The 23,296-nt window shown below is 37.1% G+C and overlaps 1 long non-coding RNA gene across 1 annotated transcript; it reads left to right on the top strand.

Moving 5' to 3' along the window:
• Window positions 1-5,118: 5,118 nt before the first annotated feature.
• Window positions 5,119-17,904, top strand: LOC149133136 (uncharacterized). Its single transcript, XR_016243897.1, has 2 exons — window positions 5,119-16,046; window positions 16,811-17,904. It is a non-coding gene; the product is annotated as an uncharacterized LOC149133136 (long non-coding RNA).
• Window positions 17,905-23,296: the final 5,392 nt, after the last annotated feature.

The raw sequence follows: 23,296 nt of genomic DNA on the forward strand, positions 1-23,296 counted from the left end.
TCTGTCTTAGATTTGACAGTAAGGACTAGCGAGACCTGCAGGAAAAAAAATCCACAATCTTCGCTGTCTGTGGTTATTGTGATGGTGGAGACGACGGCGAATGACAGGTAAGATAAGAAGAGAAAGAGAGAGAGAGAGAGAGGGCTGGAGGGGAGAGAGGAGGAGACAGAACCGCATAAGGGTTACAGGGACGTAAACACACCAACACTGCTCGTCAAGCAGTGGTAGAGTACGAGACCCGTTAAGCGTAGCTATGACACATTCTGCTGCTTATTAGCTGAGTAAACTAATTCATTGTGTAAGCTATTGGTATAGTATTCACTCTACCATCTCAGTTGTGTAAACTAAAGTAGTGTGTTAACTGTTAATGTGTAAACTACTGTAGCGCATTAACTGTTAATGTGTAAACTACTGCAACGCGTTAACTGTTACTGACCAAACTGCTGCAACGTGTTAACTGTTAATGTGTAAACTACTGCAGCGTGTTACCTGTTAATGTGTAAACTACCGCAGCGTGTTCATGGCTGCTGAGATATACAACTATTGTTACTCAGTTAACAGAGTCAACTGTTGAAGAGTGTTAATTTCAATCTTTGACACACACTGCCATTGTTTTCGAAGTGTGTAAATTGCTGTGTTAATTATTGCTCGCGTTAATTACTGTCCGGGTTAATTATTTCTATGCTACACAGTGTTGTTTGGGAAGAGTGTTAACTGCAGGTAGTTCCAGTGTTGCTGTCATAACAGGGGTCATTATTGTAGCTAAAGGTAGGAACCATTGTTCTGAGAAATATGACTATAAAGTTTATCTCGATGTTGGCATCAACACACACAGATTTTACCAATCGCTGCATATCATTTGGCTGTTAACACACAGATAAATGCTGTTGGCACATTTCACTATTTCAGCAGAACTCTGTTATTACATGCAACATTTGATAATGTGAGATTGTCCAAGACAGCCAAGATACGTTATAGCCTTCGGAGCAGATACGATATTTCGTCGTCATCGACAGTGTGTATCTGCGTGTGTATGTATGAGTGTTTTGCATATGTGTGAAGCGGAACTGTATTTGTTTGCTAGTGTATATGTGTGTGCGTGTGCGTACGCGTTCTCTCAAATGAAAATGAGATATTGGTCTGCCTACAGAAAGCCGTCAGAATATTTGACACGTCAACTGAAGGTAGAACAATTTGAACTATCACGTGCCAAGACAACTGTGAATTATTTTTCTTTCAAATCCATAATTAACAAAAACACCCCATCTATCACCCCACCCAAAGAAAAACGTCGACTTTTGAACAGAGAACAAAAGTAATTTGATGTATGAGGTGCAGGTTCGGTTGCGCGTACGGCTGTAAGACGTCTGCTTAGAAAACCACTTGGTTTCAGGTTCAGTCACAGTACGCGGTAGTTTAGGGTGTCAACGGTTATAGTACTGGGTCAACCAATACCTTCAATGTCTTGTGAGCGAATTTACTACATATGAAACTGCGTGGGGACCGCTCAAATGTGTGTATGTATGTACGTACGTATGCACGCATGTATGTATGTACGTATACACACACGCACTCAATAGTTGTAGTGGTTGCTGTTGTTGTTGTTTAATCCCAGGTTAATCCGGAGCCAACAGATTAAAGCTATTCTAATCTCGTTCTATTTGTTTACCGAAGACTATAATACAATTCTTCTTTTGTCTCAACAAATATTACATTGTTTTCGATGTCGAGTTACGCCGTCGTCCTGGAGTGAATGCTTTGCCAAGAGATGGAACTGGCAGCGCTGACTTTGCTTAAAAACACCAAACTGCATCATCACAGAAACGATTATGATCTTCAAAAGCAGCAGACTTGAATAGTAAAAAAGAAATATAATAAAAAATAATTAAACATTATGACGAAGAAAAAAAGCTGGCAAATTGGTGCACAGATGCGTTAAATTAAATGGTGAAAACACATTTTAACTGCAGCCCCATTCAATGAGGTTAAAGAACTGACATTTTCAAGTAACCTGTTCTTTATAACGGCTTATTTCAAATAAATTTGATTAATAAGAATTAAAATATAAAAAAGCAACATATTTCTTTTACGTAATTCCATTCCTTACGGACCATTAATATTTGATTTTTATTAAGTTTAAAAAAATTAAACGCAAAAAGTATGTGGGATTTAGTTTGGTTTTAATAATTGACATGTTGCCAATATATATATATATATATATATATATATATATATATATATATATATATGTATGTGTGTGTGCATATAAATATGTTTGCTTGTTCATTCTTTCTGCCATATGTATGTATGTATGCATCTCTCTCTCTTTCTCTTTCTCTCTCTCTCACTTTCTCTCTCTCTCACTTTCTCTCTCTCTCTCTGTATATATATGTATATACTCACACACCCCCACACACGCATATATATGTATAATATATATATATATATATATATATATATATATATATATATATATATATATATATATATATATATATATATATACATATATATATGTAATTACGTATAAATCTCCTTGATTTACTTTTTAAATCTCTCACCAACGGAAAAAGAGTCGGTTTCTAACCGGGATACGAGAGGCTGTCATTCGAATCTAGTCAATATCAAACAGAGTAGTTCTGTTGAAGTGTGTATAGTATACATATATGTACACCTACATTTGTATATATGCAATTAGACGTGTATGCATGCACATATATACGCAGCAGAGGCGGCGCATATTCCATGCCGAACGTGAATGTTTTAGGTAGTTTGACCATACCTTTGACAGTTTGTAAATGTAACCGTCTGATTAGCCGTATTCATTCTGGTTTTATGAATCGCAGCTTCTCAGGAGCGCTACACAGACAGTTAGTCACGCACTCAATTGTTCCAGTAATGATCGAAAGCTGAACGGATTGTGTTGATGGCGTACCTGTAGATTTCGGATCAGTTCGCTTACGATGCTTTCTTTTTCAATAACCTTTCTTCTCAATATTATGTCGACATCTGTTGGGCAACTGATTTCAGCTCCTTTGTAGAGTTTCTTTTCTCTGTCCCAGATTATCATGTCTGGTGTGTGTCTGCTTGCATTTTATAGAAGTCTTGACAGAGACATTCGGCCAGTATTCTTTCGAATTATGTGTAGTTATATCCAAATCACAATAGTTTCCTGTATTTGTCTCCTGACCATTATCCTTTCAACGGATTTCATTCTATAGCGTTCCAGTTACGGCATCATATCCCATAGGTACCTAATACCATGAGGATATTATCGGACATTATCGGACACCTACTTATAATGTGGGCATTTGGTCCGTCTTTACGCTCTGTGTTCCAATTCCGCTGAGGACGACCTTGCCTTTATCCTTTCGAGATCGATAAAATAGGTAGCAACTTAGAACTAGGATTGAAATATTCGACGTACCCTCTTCCTCGAAAATGCTGGTCTTTTGCCAATATTTCAAAGCAATATTAACTCATATATTACACTAATATATTTTTACAGGAAACAACAGCCATTTGTCAAACTCCTTTGCCTGATACCCTAACCTTAACCCTTTCAACGTTTCTATACCTTCTCCCCTTTAATTCCACAATATATTCAGCCCCTCTTTTTCCTTATTCTTAAATTTTAAAATTTTCCTGACTATCTTTATAGATCCTTTCTCCTTCAGTGCCTTAATATATTCACCCCACTCCAACATTATCTTCAACTTCTAAAACTTTCAAAAACTATTTCCCTATTTTGAAATTTTGTTCCAATTTAATATATTTTTTTATATTATTTTACTTTAATTACAAACAGCCAATATTTTTTCCCATTTTCAATCTATACACACACACACACACACACACACACACACACACACACACACACACACACATCACACATTAATATTAGAAAATATGATATTCTAAAATTTTAAAATTTCTTATTTAAAAATTTTTATCTCTTATTTTAAGCCTTTATTTTATCTAATTTATTCCCCTTTTAATTAAAAAAAATTAAAAATAATTTTTTGATTCTTTTAATTATCCTAAAATCAATTTATTCATTCTATTGTTTAGTTTGATAACTGAAGATAGTTACCCCCCCCCCCACTCTTTCATTTTTCACATCCATTGTTGATATTCTTGTTTATGTTTCATTAAATATCCAACTTTTCTTCTAATTTATTCATATTTCACTCCCTTTTCTCTTCCTTCTCACCTTAAATCTACTACAATATTTCCTTTTATAGTTTCCTTTTCATATTTCGCTACTTCATGCCTCTGTTAATTTAAAAAGAAATATTTAAACCTTTATCTCTATTTACCTTTCCTTAGATTAAATTCAAATGTATCCACTTTCAACTGTGTAATATATTAATTCGTTTTTTTCCATAAAATTTCACGTCGTTTAAGTTACAAACATCTAATATGAACGGCGTTTTCATCAAATTTATACGATTGTTATCATATTTAGTATTTTCATCACCATCATCATCATTATCCTCCTCCACCTCCTCCGCCTCCACCTCCTCCGCCTCCACCTCCTCCGCCTCCACCTCCTCCACCTCCTCCGCCTCCACCGCCTCATTCTCATGTTTACTGGCAATTCTTTCGGCCTTGCGTTCTGAGTTCAAATACCATCGAAGTCAACTTTGCCTTCCATCCTTTTCGGGGTTGATAAAATTAAGCACCGGCTGAGCATTGCGGCGGGGGTGGGGGGCCGATACAATTATCCCTGCCCCCTCCCCTAAATTTCAGGTCTTGTGCCTCGATACTGAACGGCGAGTATTGATACAAATGAATTTATCGATATTTATACAACGCGGCCATTGTTATTTCAGCAAAGTAAATATTTGCTGAGTATCGTCAGAAATGTTATCCTTAACATGCCTCATTCATTACGACATCAATTAAAATATATGTATTTAGGGACAAATCGATTAAAAACTTCAACTAAGATCGAACGTCTATCCCCAAAGCAACCTTTGAACATTAATGAAACAATGAACCAATAGAATAAAAAACACAAAATAAAACTTTGTAATAATAGAATAAAATAACAAAACATAAATAGATACAAAACATAAAATTAATAGATTAAAAAAGGTCACACCTCATTTCCAATATTTTCCTGCTTCGAAGATATACAACAAACAGACATTAAAATGAAACATTAAATTTGTTATTTCATAATAAATAACAATGTGTAGAAGAAAAGAACTATTAATTAAAAAAGCAAATATGAAGAATTAAAAATTAGAATTCAACAATTGAAAAATCACACAGTTTCTCACCTGAGTTTGGTAGGTTCTTTAACCAAAGTGGATGGTAGCAGGTTGCTGGGAGTGGGGGAGGAGGAGATTATTGAGAATGGGAAGAAAACAAATCTCTTCTAAGCCTCTTAGAATTTTTATTGAAAGGAAGATCGATAGGAACATCTGGTACTGAAGAAAAAAACAGCAGAAGCAGAAGATTCTGGGGTGAATTTTTTTAAAAGAAAGCTCCCAGAATGGATTGTCATATTATTCTATTGGATAATTGGAAAATATTGCAAAACTTTAACAAAACAATGATTTGCACTTGACTCAACATTCTCTAAGTGTGATGCGTTCTCACAATGCCAGGGAGTTCACGTCAACGTATGAGAGGGAGAGAAAGAGAGAGAGGGGGGGAAATTCTTCAGTTCTTCTTATATGAAACTGTTTTGATTTTGGTCCACCTTGTCAGAGTCCAGCTGTTATCATAAGGATTCGTCTCTCAGCAACAACCATTTGTGATGAGGTTCTTTCAGATTGTTGAAAGACAGCTAATTTCTGTTTCTTAACGAAGTTATTCACATCTTCTTCGTACAACTCTGGACTATTGTAATTAACCAAACACAATTTCTTCTACTACAGGTTCTGTCTCAATCATTTCAAAGTCTCCTTGAAGAGACTTCGTACTATAAGACTCTTGAAGAAGAGTTCAAACACTTAAAAGAAAGCTCTCCCCACGATTTCACCATCCAACACGCGATATCTGAAATGGTGAAAGTATTACTCCAAAATCTCTTTTAATCTTAAACCATTTGAGGGAATCGTTTTGAAACAAACCCTAAACTAATGCCATGAATACATTAAAAAACAGCTCCCCCTTTCGGATCAATCACTTGTAGAATTATGATTGTGGAAAGCAGGAGAGGAGATCGATAAAATCAAATTGCCATGACATTTGGCTCTTGCGATTAGGATGGTGGGCTGGAACGTCCTTCATTGGAAGACTCTTAGAAGTGGTCACGCCCAGTTGCAGCAGGAGCCTATTGAACACCAAGCACTTGTTGATTATCTTGAAGGTCTTGGAGTCTCGGGGTTCTCTGATGGATTCCCCATGAAAGGTTTCACTGTTAAAAGTCCTCTGTGGAACTGGCACAGAAAAGTTATCATTTTAAATTAAGAAACCTATCCTTTATCGTTTTATATAGAGAGATTCTTTAAGCATTCCCTTCTAGCTCGAAAAAAAAAAGTACTGGTTCCATCGCAAAACTTGTTCAGATCACAAAAAACTCGACATTTTTCTGTAACGACTTTGGCGGCTATACATGGTTCTTTCTTTCTTTCTTTCCTTTTAATTTCTTTCTTTCTTTCTTTCTTTCTTTCTCCTCCATAGAATGTCCACTTGAGTCCCATTGATATTGCAGCGTTGATATTAATCCAACATAATACATATCCAATTATTTAAAATCTAATCAAGTAGACTAAGTCATTTCGCTTCGCATAAAATGCCATCTTTTCCTTAAAGATTTTCTCATTGGTGGAGACACCCCTCCCAAACCCACATATTTACCCCAACCCACATATTTCCTAAAATTTCATAATTTGTGTAGTTTACGTTATTGTTACGTTATTTATTTTTGTTTATTTTCCTGAGATTTTACAGCTAGCTGTTTTGTTTGTTTGTTCTTTTTTTCTTCACATTTCATAATATCATATTTTGTTTCAACTTATATTTTCATTGTTAACAATATGTTTTGATTAAGGATATGTTCGCTCCGTTGCAACTCCAACATAAAACGCCTCAGGCACTCAAAACATTCAATGGTTCTTAAATCAATTTAACGAATGTAGAAGGACTACGACATGATAGAGACTGGAGACGGAAGCATTAACCATTCTCCAGTGACGTCAATTCACAATATGAGTACAAGTTTAGTGCGCAGAAAAAGAGAGTATTATGGGTAGAGTCGACGCTACCCCTTCTCTGACGACATTGTGCCAATGTAGGGAAGGTCGGTGGAAGAGAAGTACAAACGATATTTAAATATGTCCATTTATTTTCTGTGTTCGATTCCAGACGAGGTAGGCTTAGCCTCTCGCTCTGATTTCCAAATAAATAGAAGAACAGGAAAACAGAAAACTACATCAATGTTTTCTCTCTTCTTTGCATCACTACACGAAAGCTGTACAATATTTCGGTGCCTTTAAGGAATTAATCCTCGCAAATGTTCCTTCGTTACCAAACTTTGAGGAATTTCAACTAAATTTTCTGTGGTAAAATTGAGTCCTCTGTAAAAAAAAAAAAAAATGTCTGATAGTTAAGGCTATGAAAACTGAAATTTGGCACCAGAGGTTTTTGAATAGATGATCTGTTGATTTATACTGGAAAAAAAGACTCAGATTTAAAAGGAGAGAACGAGATTGTAGGATGTTGATGCCTTTCTAAAGAATTCCATGAAATAATATTCCATTTAGAGAAAGACACAACTGAATCGATATTAATCCGTGAAGGCGCGTGGCTTAGTGGTTCAGGTATTCGGATTTGGATCGTAAGGTCGTGAGTTCGATTTCAGGCGATGCGTTGTGTGCAACACACTTTATTTCACGTTCTTCCAATCCACTCGGCTGGTAAAAATGAGTTGTACCTGTAATTCAAAGTATCAACTTTGTTACATTCTGTGTCACGCTGAATATCCCTGAGAACTACGTCAAGAGTACACGTGTCTGTGGGGTGCTCATCCACTTGTACGTTAATTACACGAGCAGGCTGTTCCGTTGATCGGATCAGCTGGAAGACTCGTCGTCGAAACCGATGGAGAACCAGTTAATGTTTATGAAATCCAATTTACTATTCATTTATATTTATTGAAAATTTCTGATGAAAAGTAATGACAGTCAGTCATTGGTAACGTTTTAATATTTCGACAAACTTTATTGATTGACAATTAATTGAAAACCGAATTATGATTATTTGAACTCTCCAAACAGTTAATTCAATTATTTAATACGACGAGTTTGCTTAGTTGAAATGAAAAACAAAAATCAAATCATAAACAAACGAGATTTATTTATTTTTCTTACGTGATGTCAAAATATAATCCAATCTCTTAGTTGAAGAGGAATGAATTTGGTTTTAGCAAAGCCTTTCGCTCATAACAGAGACGTTTGGTTTTATTGAAAGGAATCTGTCATGTAAAATAGAAACATCGTAATTGTTGTTTAACTCTGATCGAGCCGACGCATGATCAAAAGTAGTTCAAAAGTCACCATCCCGTCTTTATAAAGAAACAAAATCATCGAGGGCTACATACTCTAATGGGTTATTTGAGGCAGATTTAGTTGCTCTTTATTGTAGCAATAGAGAACGCAGATGGCTGGGCGTTCTCAACGTTTTGAATCCTGTCAATGGTATTGTATTACGTTCTGAGCCAAGATATCTGCCGGCTGGCTCAGGACAATCAGTTGTAAACAATTGCCATATTAAAAGGGAAACTCACTGTTCTAAGCCGACAACTATGATACTAACAGGGGATACGTTACCTTGTGTTGTTGAATCCATCTTTTGTGGTCATAAACCAAGAGAACTGCAATGTTGTGTAATATGTTTCGTGTCACGTCATCTCAAGCTGTTCGTCCGCCTCGAGGCGACAACAGCAGGTTGTTTTTATTTTTATTTAACCACTGGCAGGTTGTTTTTGTTGCTATTTAACCAGTGGTCAGTCTTAATCAAGCAGACTTATAATAAAAAAAGTATTTTCTACCGTGACCATCATGTTTCTTTCGCTGTTGATATTCATCTAACAATGAAAAACCAAGATCGAGCCATAAAAAAGCCGCCATTTCATGGAATAATCACCAAATAAATATTTCGAACCGGATAAACATTTTTCAAGAGAAATAATTTAACTCTTACATTATAATTTCTGCTGGTTGAATGTTAGAGGCCTGTGCTAGAAGTCAACGTTAGAGGCCAGCCCCGAAGATCTTTCATTTCCTCTCATGACAGTCCCTTCTCTTTCTACTTTCCCTCCCATACTCTACTCTATCTCTATACCTTTTAGGACAAACTGACCCCTTTTACTGCTTCTCTTATTATTTCTCTCTTAGACCCCCCCCCCCCAGCTTCTGAAGGATTTACACTTTCCATTTATTGTTTACACCGCTAATCTATCATTTACTTGGAAGTGCTTTGTAAACTTGGTTTTGCTACAGTTCATTTGAGTTCTAAACTCGCCAAAAATGTAGTAAAACAAAATTGTCAAAAATTTTGCAAGTTAACTGGAGTTTAGAAACACCAAAGCTATCTTAAGTATTTCAGAAATGGGTGCAGAATTCTGAAATGAATTTTGTCGGTGAAGAGACATCTTTGAGCAACAGAATAAATGTCATTCATCGTAAATGCTAGTCTACCTATTTCCTGGTGCCGATGCCAGTAAATTCATGGTTAGCGACAAAAGTGACCGAGAAGTTTGTCAGGCATAACCTTTGCGATTCAGTATTTCCTAATTCTTTTTTTATAAATTTCATAGAGAGGAAAGCATTTAATATATTTGCATGGGAGAAATCTATCAGTGCCACCATCAGGGATTAGGCTATTGATCGTTTATTGAGCTTCCATCTATATTTCTGTGATTTACTGGATTAGTAAGATCAATTTCTGATAATTTATTTGATCGCAAAACATCTTTCACAAAAACCTGTGCAAGAATTGTCTGATACTTTCATGAAAATATTGAACGCAATGCTTGCAGTCTAAACAATTCCAGCAGAAACTCAACATTAATTGTATTTATTTTCTTCAGTAAATATTCAAGAAATCGTAGCACGTGTTTTGTTCTTTTGTGGAGATTTATTTTGTATATTTTTGTCGCTCCACCACTCTTATCTGTCTTTAAGATTCTGCTTGAAAGTCAAAATGTCACATTATTGTGATTTCACTTCAATTAGGTTTTCATGTGATAACCAATTAATTTGAGTGTTTTGGAACTGAATTCTGTCTGGTGTTTTGACGTCTGTTTTCTAACAAAGTAGGATGACAAATCTTTCAGAAATGATTCTAGATACAAAAATAAAACGCGGTGAAGATAGAATTCATAACTAAAACAGACGGGATGGTTACCTTTATTGATTTTTGAAAACTGAGCTTTCTACTCATCAGTATGGACCATTTACTACTTCCAAATAGAATAATTTTATAGGAATGGTCTGCTTAGTAAATATAGATTTCTACAACTCCATCAAGCACCATCAATGAACCATTTTTACTCAATCACAATAACAAGTAGAAGATCTTTGACATCAAACGATTCCAAACTTTATGTTGTTATATTGGGACAAACATTGTTAACATTTTCGTTTCCTGCAAATATCTGATATTTCAATACTTTTGTTGATGCACATTTCCTCTTTGTACGATATACGACAATTTGATTGTTTATAAATCACAATATCCAGCTACTTTGCTGTCATGAAACACAAATATCAAGTCATCACCGTTTTTCGAAGACAGGGGAACCTCAAAGAAATATCCTGCAATCAGCAATTCTACTTTCGCAGCTTCGTTTTTTACCTAATGTCTTTTTTTTCCCTAAGAAAAATTTGTTGCAGTAAAAGATTGTTTTGTGCTTCGTAGTATTTTCATGACTGTAAACCATTTATTCGTGGCATTTTCTAGTTGAATCTTATAACATGCAGCAGTAGCAGTAGACAGCATGGCTGTTAACATCTTGTCAGCCTCTACCTGCTCCTCTTGAAAGGTTTCAGCGTACCACTTCTTTTTCTTAGATGGAACCCAATCTGTCATTACCAAAGAAAAAGGCTGACAAATCAGAGATGTTTCAAATAAACGAAACATAAACCAGCGCCCGTTAATCACCACATCAACGTCATAAACTTGATTAATTTGTTACTTGTGTATTCTGCGCAGTGTGAATCTATTCAACGGTTTTCAAATACTTACAGACAATTATAGGAATCTTTACGAAAGTTATTCTATTATTAATGGATGGTGAGTGTATTATTTGAGTCCTAATTGTTTTGTGAATTGACGCGTGTATATTTAAATGAGAACAATAAATTTCCAATAATTTTAATTTATATTCAAATACGAAACCATTCTTATTCGTCGTCTTGATAATTGGACTTTGTCGTTGGCACGAGGCTGCTTTCTACGAACAGTAATCGTGCCTACATCTGAGAATATCTTTTTGCTAGTTGCTATAATCTGTCATAATCTGTATGGGGATTGACTGTTTTATACAAAATGCTTCAAAAGTAATTTTTCCTCTTTAATCCAGGTAAAAAATAAGATGTTCAATCGTCGTCGTCGTCGTCGTCGTAATCATCATCATAATCACCATAATCATCATCATTGTTATAAAGTAAGACGAATAATTTTGTACTCAGAATATAACTTTATAAACGAACGGACTAAATAGTGCAACAATTGAAAACGGAAGTGCCAAGCGGCGAATTGTCATTTCAATTTGCTCACGATGCAAAACCCTTTTTATAATTGACCAAGTCGACAGTTGTACTCTTCCTTCACCGGACAACAGGTGTTCAGCATAAACCCACATTTCAGATATCTCTGGACACTGGACAATAACTTGAGGGATGGTTTTCCTATCCCTCCCCCGCATCTTGGACAGGTCGGAGAATGAGACTTTCCATGTCTTGCGAGTTTATCCCAAACGGGCAAGGCGCCCCTGTAACATTGCTAGGTCAAGGACTTTTGGAAATTGTCCAACGTTCTCAACCCGAATATACGGTGTAACAGGCTGTCAAGTTGAATATACCCTAGACCTAGAGTCGCCCCCAGGCCATCGTCACATTCAGACTCTACCAACCCACTAAATAGTAAACGTGTAGAACCCCCACTGCTGGCGTTGCCCGAGCGCCGGAATAGCAGGAGAGCCTTACGACACTCCATATGCCACCTACTTGACCTCGGTCTACGAGAACACCAGGCTTCCTGTTCGCAAAAACTTTTGAACTCGGGAAACATTTGTCTGGCTAGCGGAGACCACACCCGTTCACCATCCAGGAGAATCCAGATATGCCTCAACCTCAACGCATGCCTGCGCATCATTAACCAAGGCATCCCTAAACCTCCCTTTAACAGCTTCTGACAACAGATAGAGCGTTTCACAAGTGGCACGACGGTCAGGTGGTAGGTAATGACCGATGCGATAAACACATAGGCCACCTCGGCCCTCCCTTTCAGGGATAGCCACCGCCAAGACCAGGTCTTGACTATTGCAGCCACCCTGCTCGAAACCTCCGTCCAGTTCTTCTCTATCTGGACGGAGGATGTGGCATCTGATGAGAAAGAATTAGCTACTGTTTCTAGCAGCTCGATCGACTACAAAGAGGATTCATTGAAGTGCCTTATTCATTTGGAAAACGGCTGGAAATGTTTCTACTAGGGTAACGTGACCGATCATCCCCCACCCCATTAAAGTAGGAGGTGTTCTTCCCCCCCGCTCCATTATTCACCAAGACATGAATATTTATTGTTTATTCCGTCAAATGATAATGTAACAGCAACGAATGTAATTATCCAACTTCCGGTGTTTTGTTTATTTGCAAACATTTATTGAAAGCTTCCGTAAAACGCTCCATTCACCTCACAGTTATACATACCCCGCTACACACATACATAAAACATTCACATTCGCACATGCACACATATGAAACACGCATTCACAAATCTCACATATTCACACGCATTCCCACACATATAAACATACACACAAAAGAATCTCATTCATTTAACTTCGAAACGTGTTTTGGTTAACAACGTGCAAACCGGTTTGTTTCCCTTCATTCATCAATTCGATCGATCAATCATACATTCATTAACCCATTCATTAAATCATTCATTAGTTCTCCTTCATTAATTCTCCCTCTGTCTCACCCTCCTCGCGGACACGTACGTGCACACACGAATATTATGAACAACTGCAACGCTGGGTCCGCGCCGGACACAATGCTATGCTCTCGTCTAACCCACACCCTTGCCACAAACTGAATGGCAGCTTCTGGCCCCCAGGAAACTTTGTGAGACACTTGCCCAAAGTAGCACGCAGTGGGACTGAACCTGGAACCATGTGGTTAGTAAGCAAGGTACTTTATTTCATTTTATTTGCCATAAAGGCAGTATACAGAGTAGCTGCGGGCTGGACAAACACATTAATGAATGAAAATGAAATAAAATGAATAGATGAGACGAAACCCAACACCCGCTGATTGGATTTTTCTCGAAAACATATTTTCTTTTTTAAAAATCAATATGAGGTTTCAAACCTCTTACAAAAAGGAGGCACTAAAACCTCTTAACATGTTTTTTTTTTAAATCACACACAATACATACATATATTGGTAGAAATGTGTAATTTTGTATTTTGAATTCGGTTTTATGTTTTAAATATTGCAAATGTCGATTCTTAACCCCCCCCCCCCCCCACCCCCAACCCCCCCAAAAGGTAAAGGGTGGCGACGGTTGCGATTTAATGTCCAGAGTGAGAATTAAGGCTTTTTATGGTTCAGGGTTCAAGATGAACTGCAAAAATTTGATCTTGTGAACAATGTCTGTGTATAACCGTAATTCCCAATGTTTTAGGCGTTAATCACGAATGTTCTTAATCCTTCCTCAAAAAATTAAGTCATGGGAGAGATTTCTTGTATATTTTCATTTATGTGTTTCAAACTTCATTTTTATTTCAGATTATTTTAAACAGAATCTGCAATGTTTTGAAAATTTCGTTGAATCTCTTTATAAAATTAATCAGGCATCGCTGCAATTATGGAAGGAATTTTGCAAGTTGCCATAAAATTCTCGTCTTTATTTTTCTTCTGCCGTTTCATGTTTTCTTTGTTTCACATCCAAAAACTAGTGAATTCATGTGGCTGTATTTATTTGAGGTAGGAATTAACCCGGGCAAGGTCGTCTGCTGCATACAATACGTACACGTACATACATGTACACATATATACCTAAACATAGATATATACACACATATATATATATACATATACAGACACACACACATACTCTTGTTCTTTACTGTTTCTGAAGTGTTGGATATTAAAACTTTCTTTTCCGCTGTTGTTTCTGGCTCTGTTAGTTGATCATTAAATATTTTGGCCACCAATTCCTGTATTTCTTTAGTATTTTTAATCGGAAAATTTAGGAATTTTTCTATTCCAACTTCCTACGAGTTCTTCATTATTTTTTGCAACGTCTGGGTAACTTCGTGCATTGAATTGGTTTCTCACCATTATTCTTCAGATACTACACTTGTTCAAACATTATCATCTGTGACGATGCATTTGCTGTCCATATTCCTTCTCACCATTATTCCACTTCTCTTACAGTCCACGTTGCATCTATTTCTGTTCTACTTTTACCGAATTCTTAATAAAATCGTTTTAGGTTAAACTCGAACTGTTTGTCTACTTCAAAGAATCATTATCACTTTTTTACATCAACCAATTCTTTGTGATTCAGTGAGGATCTTCACATTCATGAAATTTTTTGATTGTGAATACTTCTTTCTTGGTGGGTTTTTTTTTTATATTTCTATAACATCTCTCCTTTGTTCGTGTCCTATTATTGATTACATTAAGAAATAAAAGATATTTTCTTTGTTTGTTTCTCATCTTTTTCTTTTTCTGTTTCGTTTCCACGTTGTTTGCTTTTTGATATTCCTGTTTGACTAGCTTCAAGGAAATACCATTTTCATTTTGAACTACTGCAGCGGCCACCGCACATTTGGTTTATTTTGGTGATTCTGTTTCTCCATCACTTTTCACTTTGTTTATGATGACCAAATTTACCTTTTTTCTTCTTGCTATTTTAAAGTTAACTTTTATCTTAGGGATTGTAGTTTTTTTGGAACATAGAAATAGTTTTTATCGATTATAATTCTTTAACTATTTCTATTTACTGATTATATTCATCCTCCGAGTTTACATCTTTAGAAATTTCTATTCTTAAATCTCTCATCCTCTTTTATTCATATTTTCGTCCGTGTTACTCTGAGTTAGTTTTTACTCGTTGCTATTTTTATAAGGCATGAACCTTATACTTAATTATCTTCCTTTGTTTAGCATCTCCTATGTCTATTTTCACCGTTTACTTTCTCTATATTTTAAACTTGTAAGGTGGCGAGCTGCAGAAACGTTAGCATGCCGGGCGAAATGCTTCGTGGTATTTCGTGTTTTTACGTTCTGAGTTCAAATTCCGTCGAGGCCAGCTTTGCCTTTCATCCTTTCGGAGTCGTTAAAATAAGTACCAGTTGCGTACTGGGTCGATCTAATCGACTTGCCTCCTTACCCCCGAAATTACTGGCCTTGTGCCAAAATTTGAAACCGATATTTTTGACTTGAATGTTAAGTATTCTATGTCTGATGTATTTTTGATTTTTTAGAATGTATCTTGCTAAATGAGTTCGTTGGGCATTCAAAGCTACGTTTAAACCCAGGTTATTTTCTTGAGGTTGTTTGTGGTGAATACTCTATTTTGTGTGTGACGAAGTTTAGAGGAATGAATCGACCCCAGTGATTATTTTTTTCAAGCCTGGTATTTATTTTATCGGTAACTTTTGCTGAACCGATAGGTTACAGCGATGTAAATACACCAACACCAGTTGTCATGCGGTGGTGGAGGGGACACACACACACACACACACACACACGTCTACCAAATCCATTCACAAGGCTGTGGTCGGCTCGAGGTTGTAGTAGAAGACACTTGCCCAAGGTACCACGCAGTGAGACTGAACCTGGAATCATGAGGTTAGAAAGCAAGCTTCTTATCACACAGCTACCCCCTGCATGTAAAAGAAACTTATTTATTCCGTGTCTAATTAAACCTATTCTGTTTTTCTTGCGTGACGTGAAGAGTAAAACTCAACCAATTTATTTAGTTTGTTATCATTTGCATTCGATGCTGGCGTATTTGGGGAGCGACTGAGTCGTGCACGCCTTACTTTCGAATTTGTTATGCATGAATTAATTATAAATTACTTAGAAATCAATGAGTTCTGTTAGGTAAAAAGAAGCCTTCGGTAATTATACAGCAATCCAGTCACGTGGTTAATCACATCCACTGAGCCATTTGAAACTTATATGACTTGACCGTGTTTCAGTGTTTGTGGTGATGATGAATACCATTGATTAACAAACCGATATTCTATCACCTCGGCTTCCAGTCTCTCCCCACAAATGGCTGCATTATTTCAACTGTGTAGAATAGTTCATTTATGTTAAACTTAGTTTAGTTTTTGAAGCAAAAATGAAAGCAATCTCGTAATAAAAATATTAGAATATCCTAAAGATATTTAGATGAGAACAGCAATTTTTTAATGTTCATTTCTTGATAAAGTTGCATGACATTTATGAATTTCTAAGCTTGAATATTATATTTTTCTTGAATAGATTTTTATCCTGATATATCTATGAATATGGATGAGGCCTATTATTATTATTATTATTATTATTATTATTATTATCTAACGAATTCATTTTTATGATTATAATATTTTTCTTTCTCTTCACAGCACACTAAAATCAAAATGAAAAAATGAATAAAATTGCAAGATGTTCTTTTTTCCCCCTTTCGTATCCAGAAATGCGTAGAAGCGATACAAATATGTAAGTAACGAATCTAGCACGGCAGTGATAAACTATATTATACAGAACTATCCTTTTGTGTATATCTACGGACTTTCCATCATAGCATGCAAAAGTTTTCTTCACGTTCCTCTACAACACATTAATGAGAAAAAGCTTAGTGTTTTTCTATCACACCAGCAGCTGCAAATTTCAAATGAAATAAGAGAAAAATCGAAATAAAAAGACAAAATTTCTAGTGAAATAGCACCGCAAGACAAATAACAGGCATTTCGGATAAATTATTTCCTGTCTTTCTGAAATGACTTCTTGTCAGATTAGAACCAAATAAATAGACCTTCCAGGCGCCTGCATTTATACAGTTTAGTCTTCTCAATCGATCAGGATGTTTCTGCTCGAAGCTAAATAGTATTTAGCAAGTAACAACAACTACAACAACTATCTTGGACTCGTTATATTTGCAAAAGCATTGCTTATTTGTCATTTTAACTTGATTTATTTTAATAAATAGCCGCTGTCAGAATTCGGAACTATCTTGAGAGTTTATTTCAAATTTTCGAAACACACTTTGATCACAGTGCTACAATACAAAATCCTTCGACGGCCAAGTATTACATCCTTAGACAAATCTCCTTTAACAAACTGACATCTTTAAAATAAAAGCTACATATTTTAAATCTTAGAAGATGTTCACAAAGGAAAGAAAAAAAAATGGATGGCTATAAATAGAAACGGTAATAAATTATTACAATTATTCGGTTACATTCGAGTAATAGGGTTAGACAAACATGGCCGAGTGAGGATTTTCTAAAACCACTAGAAGTAGTAGCAGTTGTAGCAGCAGTGGGTTTCCAGGATATATTGTGAGGCTACGAACCTACAAGTGGAAACATCTGTCAAAGGTTTAGACCTGACCAAGATTGTTTTATGAAACACCAGCAGTTTCCCGCCTATTCCTGCCTCCTCTCTCCAACCCACCAAATGCTTCCTATTTAGGCAAGTCTCCATCCTCTTCACTCCACATGTCACCATCGTTCAGAAACTAGACTTCTGGTGGATGTTGAAATATATTATGACATAAGACTCCGGTGTGCCAAGCTTACCGACATTGGATTAGCGAATTAATTAAGCAGGCATTGGTAGGGGCAATTATCAACATGTTGAAAAAGGTGATTAGAGTAAATTCAATAGAGTTTAGTAAGGAAGTCGCGATAGGAAAATATAGACTAGAAGGAGATCTAGTTAGAAAATTGGGCGTTTAGGAAAGACATCAAAAGGGGCAAGCTTTGTGGCGAGATTGGTTCTAAATCAATTCTTCAACGTGAAGCACGAAAGCTGCGTTACCAGAGGTAAGACGTTTTTACTTTAAGCCATGAAGGAAGGAAAACCGTGCGATCGGTTGACCATGACGAGTTTGTACTATTACTCGACTGCAAGAAAATGTGAGAGGCTTTTTAGCAGGACCCTGTTCAGCGTGAGTAGCAAGATAGATTGCAGGATGGACTTCAATCCTTACTTCGACAACCTGTCACCTCTTGGTAACGTTTCTGCAAGTCGAGAAGTGCTAACGTTGCTGAAAAAATACTTGGCGGCCGTCCTCACTGTAGCCACAATGCACAGCGACATCTATTCGATGGTCAGAGTAAATGGTCACAAACCGGAACCTTCCAGTATCGTACGCTCAGTCTACCAAGCTTGTCACCTCTTGTCTTTTTTGTATGTACTGACATTCGAACCACAAATACGAAAGCTGGAATTCTGCGCAAACAAGGAGGCGAAAGACACGTACCGGCATATGTGGACTTCCTCACATGCTACAATTTTCTTTATTAACATTTTAGTTTTTCTTTTGTTTATACATCTCTTCGTCCTCTCTGTCTTCTGTAACCTTGTTCTTGTAATGAACTCGTTTTTGCGTGAGCCCTGGAGGCCAATAAAGAAATCATCATCATCATCATCATCATCATCATCATCATCATCATTTTAGATTGAAAAAAGAATATTTGTAGTTTTATTTTTGAATAGGCGTTTAGTACAACTGAATGACAACAGGAAAGGAAATATCGAGGGGATCTCTCTCTCTCTCTCTCTATATATATATATATATATATATATATATATATATATATATACATAAATAATGCATACAGTTGTCTATTACACACACACAAACACACATATATATGAACAGGTCTATCTATCTATCTATCTATCTATCTATCTATCTATCTATCTATCTATCTATCTGTCTATCAATTTATCTATCTATTTATCTATATATATATATCTATCTATTTATGCGGCTGTCTGTCCGGCTATGTGTCTGGCTATGTATGCACCTATCTACCATTCTGCCTATCTGTGTGTGTATGTGTGTGTGTGTATGTTTCGTTGCCGCCTCACTGAATGGACAGACATTTGTAACGCCATGTTTATAACACTGTTGACAGGGAAGAAGCGGGGTAGTAGTGAGAGGAATGGCCGGTACAGGATTGATGGCGTCTCTGTATCGGTCGGCTGCTTCGTTGAAATATAGAAAAATATATCGGTGAATGATGCTAGAAATGTCGAAAAATTAAAAAAAGAAATAAATAAAACGGTCTCTACTCTCTCATTCATTTCGAAGAGAGTAAGGTGAAGTTTGAGTGGTATTTCTACATGGCTTCACTGCCACACACTACCACCTTCAATTAACCCCTGCTACACAATGTGTTGTATGGCCGTCAACTAGCTGGAAGTCTGGTATGTCGAGATCAATAGACCGATGGATCTCTCAATTCTTTAACCTGACTACCGAGTATCGGTCAGTTCGATCACACTTGAGCTGAGGTTAGACAATATAACATGGACCGCACGGACATGGTTGCGACAGGGGGGATAACACGAATTTAATGGAAAAGCGTTTCAGTACAAATATAAGAGCAACGACAAGGTAGCTTGTTAGTGGTTGTTTTACATACTTGAAATAGTAGTCAAATTGCCCTGAAATCGTCCTTTCACGTCGTAAAGTAAAATTTAGAAACACAGATTCCCGAATCAAGTACTGTGAGGCCATTTATATTACACTCTCACAACCTTTATTGACTCATCGAAATAGCAACCAGAAGATCGAATGTCGCTCTATTTACATGAAATAATAGAATGGAGAGAGAGACTGGAGGAGGAAAACACGATGTTTGTGTTATTTTAGTGCATTTTTAGTGGTTTCTAAATGTTTGTTAAAAGCACATCACAATATAGTGCCACTTGCAGAACAACTGAATCCCCAGAAACTTTGCGGATCAAATAAATTTTTCAAAATTCTTAGAACACCTTGAAGAAACACTCGTAAATTTAACAGTGCTACGAGTTTCTGCGGTTGGGTACAAATAGTTACATGGTGATCAAAATGGCCATCTGAAAGTGCAGCTTGTTAGCAACGTGGTACAATTACAAACCGATAACTTCATAACTGCTTCTTGCCTTCCAGTAATATATTATTGACTTTAATGACAAAAATGATCAACGTTGAGATACTAACAGAGTTCATGGGTTCGCAAAGTGGGTTTGATGGAGATGCCGGTAACTGAATGTAACATTGAGTCGTTAGTAACAAATTCTGGAAAGGCATAAATGTCACATGCACACATGCACGCCTTCAAATCCATCACCATTTCCATCATCAAAATCTACCTCTAGGACGACAGTATTGTTGATATGCATCAAAGAAATGTAAAGCAGCAAGAAATCATTACATCATACACACAGAAATAATACGCCATATTCGACACACCGCATTCGTTATTACGACAATGGAAGACTTTCGACATCTTGGTCGGACTGTCGTCATAGCTGTGAACTTGTGCTTGTCTCTCTTTTTAGATCTTCGCCATACTTGTTCCTCTTTCTCCTCCTGCTCTTACTGCATTTGCTGCTGCTGCTGCTGCTGCTGCACCTCCTCCTCCTCCTTCACCGCCGCCGCCTCCCCACTACCACCACCACCACTTCTTCTTCTTCTTCTTCTTCCACCTCCGCATCTCCTCTGCTCCACGTCCCCTCCTCCTCGTCCCCTCCTCCTCGTCCCCTCCTCCTCGTCCCCTCTTCCTCTTCCCCTCCTCCTCGTCCCCCTCCTCCTCGTCCCTTCCTTCCCCTCCACCTCTTTCTCCTCCTCAGTTTTATATATATTTTATATACTATTATTCCATTGCCATCAATTTTCTGTCATTTTACTCTCCTTACTCTCTTCCCCATCCCCACCATGACCACAACAACAACAACAACACGCGCACACACACACACACAAACACACCGTACACTCACAAGTTTATTATTTACACGGAGAAACATATTCACATACGCAAAATACTTACGCACAGCAGTCCAAATACACAGGTGGGCATAAAACCACACACACACACGCACACACATACAGAGACACTCACACACTCACACACACACACACACACGCATGCACACGCGCGCACAGCTGTATACAGACGTAATGTCGGCAATAGCAAATATAGCATGTGAAGTCGATAGAAAGACTCACTTTGAATTGTGCAGAGAGAGAGAGAGAGAGAGAGAGTGAGAGAGAGAGAGGGAGAGAGAGAGAGTGTGAGAGAGAGAGAGAGAGAGAGAGAGGGAGAGAGAGAGACTGTCACAAGTGATTTGATATGGAAAAGCAGAAACCCCGAGAAAATATAACGAAGAGACATTACACACGATAATAATAATAATAATAATAATAATAATAATAATAATAATAATAAAAATTGATCAACTCTTCAATTCGTCTTCTCTCTTTCCTATTCCTCTCCCTTTTGTCTTTTTGAAATTTCTCCTCCTCCTCTCTCTCTCTCTCCCTCTCTGTGTGTCCCTCTTGGTTTTGTTGCTATAGCAACAATTATAGTGAGCCGCCATCATACTTTCCAGCAGCCTTAAGCTCCACGATTAAAATAAGAATGGGTTTCTTCGTTCTACAGAATCAACGAACCAACAGAATATTTGTTTTACTGTTTTCTTTTTGATTTGACAGCAGTATATTTGTTTGTTGTTTTGGTCGGTTATGAGTGCGAGCACCTCGCACTTGAGTTGCACGTCTCGCACTTGAGTTCGACACCTTGCACTTGAGCTGCACATCTCGCACTTGACATGTCTTCATCTCAACACAGAAACAACAAACAAACATGAAAAAAAGAAAAGACACATAGAAAGAAAATTCAAATACTAACAGCAATAACATATTAGGTGCCGAAATATCTGCTTTTATAATCTATAAAAGAAGCGCCTGGGGTCAGAGAAAGGGGTCGAAAGGAGTCAAATAGGTCCTACGATGAAAGTTTCTGTCAATGAAAAGAAGTTTGAACTCATAAAAGTAACCTGAATAATTTCGTTGTTGTAACCTTTCTGTCAACGTTCTTTTATCGCAATCGTCTCGGTTCGATACAAGATCAAATCTTGTATATAAGTTGTTCCAAAATCAATGGCAGGATATTACAGGAACTTATCGAAAAAAAAAACAACTTTGAATATGGCTGCCCATCATACGAAACAGTTGACAAATGGTTAAGAATTTTATTTAACGGAGGGCAGCTGTATTCCAGGCTTGCGGTTCATACCGTCACCTCAGCACCAGCAAGATTCTGTATTATACACTTAAGTAACGATGCTCCATTCCACTTAGCTGTAAATAGATACAAAAGAGATGACCATCGCAAGGAGCATCTAAATACGCTGTGTGTATATCTAAGCTGCGCCTGTATATATCTAGTTTGACATTTCCAGGAGTTGGATTGAAGGCTGAAGGTCAGATATACACCCGTCATAGACCATACTGTGGGTTCAAGGAAAACAACGTGGTTTCTTCAAGCTAATCTGAAATAATAATAATAATAATAATAATAATAATGATGATGATGATGATGATGTTAATAATAATAATAATAATAATAATAATAATAATAATAATAATAATAACACTGCATTAAAAATGGTTAGAAAAGGTGAACAGTCCTCGCCATCCAGATTGGCTGCCGACATAAAATGCAGTTGATGGTTCTTCAAAAACTCGCAAGATGGCGGCCACAGGAAAATATCATTAAGGAGGAAATTCCAGAGGGATGATGTTATGGCGGAAGAAGGAATTCAAAGAGTTGTTAGTGTGGTGAATGGGGTTGGCTGTGGAGACAATATGAGTGATGAGAAGAGGAGGAGAAAGAGGAGGAAGAAGGGGAGAAGAAAGAGGAGGAGAAGGAGGAGGAGGAGAAGGAGGACGATGAGAAGGAAGATGAGGAGGAAGAGGAGGAGGGAGAAGAGGTGGAAGGTTTGAGTGGAGGGCGCATGAAGCGAGTCAACTTCCAAGGAACAGATGTCATTGAATTAGTGGCAGAAATATCAGAATGAGAAGACACATGAACACCACCACCACCACTGCC

This window comes from Octopus bimaculoides, chromosome 12, assembly GCF_046866305.1.
Source record: "Octopus bimaculoides isolate indiv1 chromosome 12, ASM4686630v1, whole genome shotgun sequence".
Classification (NCBI taxonomy): Eukaryota; Metazoa; Mollusca; class Cephalopoda; order Octopoda; family Octopodidae; genus Octopus; species Octopus bimaculoides.